Source organism: Astatotilapia calliptera, chromosome 17 (assembly GCF_964374335.1).
Source record: "Astatotilapia calliptera chromosome 17, fAstCal68.1, whole genome shotgun sequence".
NCBI lineage: Eukaryota > Metazoa > Chordata > Actinopteri > Cichliformes > Cichlidae > Astatotilapia > Astatotilapia calliptera.
The window spans coordinates 10,459,872-10,463,777 of record NC_137438.1 but is presented as its reverse complement, the minus strand read 5'-3'; the positions used below and the strand labels follow the sequence as shown (position 1 = coordinate 10,463,777).

Below are 3,906 nucleotides of genomic sequence, written 5' to 3'. Positions count from 1 at the left end.
AGTTTGAAATTCGGACGTCTTGTTTATTGAACCAATGATAAACGAGAGATAACGACCCCGTAACCAATGGGTAAAGAGAATGCATTGAATCCGTATGAATACACGACGGTTGACCAATCAGCAAGCGAATACGTTTTTAAAACGCCGTAGGCTACGCCCACACCACGAGGCACAGAAAATATGTCCACTCTACTACGTGAAGAAAGTAGAGCCATAAGCAAACAGACCGCAAACGTGTCTCTCACCGTTTTAGAAGTAACTTGCTGCTCGCTCAGCAAAGTCTGATAAAAACTGTAATTCGAATTTCTAAATGACTTTTCTGTTGGTCCCGTATTGGCCATAATTAATAGGATTTTAGTGTTTCACCACTATGCGAGCATAGGGGTTCTGTCAACGACTCGTGCTTCTCATCCCACGGATAGCTCGCCGTGATCGTATAGTGGTTAGTACTCTGCGTTGTGGCCGCAGCAACCCCGGTTCGAATCCGGGTCACGGCAGATTTTTCCCTGCAAAAAATATTATTTTAAAAAAAAGTAACACAAATCCTGTCGGATCAGACATATTTTAAGTTATTTCTGAACTAGGAAGTAAAAAAAACATAACTGAATTGTAATTGGAAACCAACTTTAACTAGCACTTTGGCTGTCGTCCTTAACACTTGTAAGATCTTTATTCGCTCTCTAAGATACGATAAGATAAGATAACCTTTATTACAAAACTAAATTTGTTTTGTCACAGAAGGAAGTGGACAGTGCAAAAGTTATGTAGCAAAAATTTGAATATAATAAGAATAAATACAGTACACAACTGTACAGAATAAAATCAAATACTATAGTGACGAGTGCATACCCCAAAATATTCCCGTTTGTCTTTGTGACATATAAACTGGTTGTGGACTTCGGGAGGTCCAGAGAAGGTCCACTGCCGGTTCAGATAGAGGGGGAGGAGGTGGTCAACAAGTACAAGTACCTCGTTCTGTGGGTGGACAATAAACTGGACTGGTCTTGCAACACAGAGCACCTGTATAAAAAAGCCCAAAGCCGACTGTACTTCCTCAGGAGGCTGAGGTCTTTTAACATCTGCAGGAAGCTCCTGAGGATGTTTTACCAGTCGGTGGTTGCTGGAGTACTTTTCTATGCTGTGGTGTACTGGGGGAGCAGCACAGCAAAGAAGGACTCATGCAGGCTAGAGAAACTGATCAGGAGGGCTAGCTCTGTGGTCGGCATGAAGCTGGACACTCTGGTGACAGTGGCAGAGAAAAGGACATTAAAGAAACTGATGGACATTATGAACAATGCTGGGCATCCTCTGCACACGGCCATTAACAACCAGAAGAGTCTGTTCAGTGACAGGTTGCTTCTCCCAAAGACAAGAACTAACAGACTTAAAAACTCCTTTGTCCCACACGCCATCAGACTGTTTAACTCCTCTCTGGAGGGGAGAGGGAGGGGAAACAGGAGGACAAAGGAGGGGGGAACAACTAAGCTGTAGTGCCTCTGCACCTCACTGTACAATACCTTGTGCAATACTTTTTGTAAATAGTCAACAGTGCAATAGACCTCAATACTTGAAATGTGCAATTCACTTGTATTTTTATTTTTATTCCTATTTATTCTATTTATCCCCTTTGTATATTTTATTTATATTTGTCTCTGTATTTATATATGTGTGTGTGTGTATATATATATATAACATTCTGTAACTGTAACTTCTGTCGGTGCTGTGCTTTTTGGAAATCGAAATTCCCAGAGGAACCCACCCGAGGGATTAATAAAGTTCTATCTTATCTTATCTCTTATCTTAAACAAGCGTAAAAACAAAAATACTGAAATTACCAAAGAGTGACTAGGTTTCCAAAAATGCAGTAGTTCCCTATTGTGCCCAGCTGGGGGCAGCCTTTCTCATTATTTCAGCAACAGCTTGTCGATTTCCGTTCAAGTCATACAGTAAAGACACAAATACAGTCTTCTCGGCTGGGAATGAATTAAATCAGTTCATTACGCAGTGAATGAAACGTTTTCAGTTTTTTAAATAATAACTATAATGATAAGCAGAAACTCGATATTACACTTTTCAGCACATACACAGCAGACCCAGAATTCTAACTTAAATCTTAAAAATGATTGAAAAGGACCCCTATCAAGTATTGTTATATATGACATTACTGTAGATTGCCTTCACTGATGCATTTTAGTGATCTATGCATTTTATTTGGCATTTTTATGCCGAATGCCCTTCCTGACCCAGCTCTCCCTGAGTGGCTCAAGGCCCTCGCTGTAGCTATGTTCACTTATGCAGCAATCCAAAAGCAGCATTTTACTGTTGTAACTCATCCATATGATGTTAGTTTTGTCTACTTTGTGCATCAGAGGTGGGTTACAGTTGCAGACTGGCTTCCTTCAAGGGGAACCAAGACAAATTATATCTCAGTCTCTGATTTCCTCAGTTAGTCTGCTGACTTGATCTATGGAGCCCATCTTTTAGGGCCTTTGTGGCCTGAACATCTGGATAGCAGATAACGCATGAAAAAAGTGTGAGAGGATTGGGGGGGAATTATTGTCTGGAAATCTTGTTTGGGAACCACTGGGGAATAAAAGTTATCATCTCATAATCCATCAAATGAGCCACAGATATTTTCAATGTCAAATACCAATAGAAAAAATGCAACTGTAAAAATACAAGGGTGCATAAAATAGGAAATATCTTGCCACTCAGAAAATTGGAGCAGCTCCACCAACCCCAACTTAACAAACCAAGATGGTGATATTTCAAGTAAACATCAGTAAAACTGTAAAAGCTTCAATATGTACTGCTACTATTGAGCTTTTGTGACTCGCTAAATGAGCCAATCGCAGAGCATTAGGCTCTATCATTAGGATAGAAAGCCAAGCATTCAGTCTAGGACTCATGTCACTTCCAACTCCCAACTTCGGAGGCAAGTGGAAGGAATCATTACTGTGTGGGCAGAGTCAACCACATCCTCCTGGTATCTATCCCTTTAGAATTGTCTCTAACACCCACTGTCTTTTTTGTCTTTCATCTCTTTGTGGCTGTAAATGATTTCCCCTACAGAGTGCTTTTAAAGATATGCTAATGTAAATTCCATGCCTCAGTGAATGCAAAAGGCCTCCCCAGGAGGACTTGCTCCTTCACTTAAGACAGGCTGGAACAGAAGGATAGTCCGAACAGTAAAACACTCACATCTTTATATAAAATGTATAATTATTAATTATTTTTATTAGAAACCTTTTAAATAGAAACCCATGTGCAAAGAGCATGAAGTTTAAATATAGGCTCTGGTGATGAGCCTGGTTCTGTAGCTGGGCTTTGTAGTCAAATATGTTTGAGTTTTTGGTTGAGGAGGAGCATCCAGTGCGTTTAAAAGCAAAGATTAATGAGGTTTTTAAGAGCCATCAGAGTGCAACAGTCAAAGGCATACTTTTAGATGTTGCATTGGTTTACAAGTATAATTATACAAATCTTAAATTGGCATCTAGATAACAAATGCATTATACCACTGGCTTATAATTACTGAATCTTCAGGTCTAAAACACAAATACAGCGTATGATAGAGGTGGGAAATTCCTGGAATTAACTTTAACAGCTTACGTGCCGGTGATTTAATGAATATTATTATATAAGAATGCGCAATGTAACGAAAACTGAAGAAAAGGGTACCGTAGCACACGAGGAAATACACCTGCATGGCCTTTCAGCATATAGCAATACAGTCATTTTCTACAGCTGACACAGCTGTAACTAACTGTAGACCTAAATTTAGTGTCAACTGGGAGAATTTTCAAATAGCCTTACTACCAAATACCCCACAGTCCACTTTTTGTTTTGATCCTCCACCCTCTTCCGTTAGAGGCTGGTCACGTGACCAGAACGTCCATCCAATCCGGT

General features: G+C 40.0%; 1 non-coding gene across 1 annotated transcript; it reads left to right on the top strand.

Annotated features, from left to right (window-relative positions):
- The first annotated feature begins 425 nt into the window (after positions 1-425).
- trnah-gug (transfer RNA histidin (anticodon GUG)) lies at positions 426-497 on the top strand. Its single transcript has one exon. It is a non-coding gene; the product is annotated as a tRNA-His (tRNA).
- Positions 498-3,906: the final 3,409 nt, after the last annotated feature.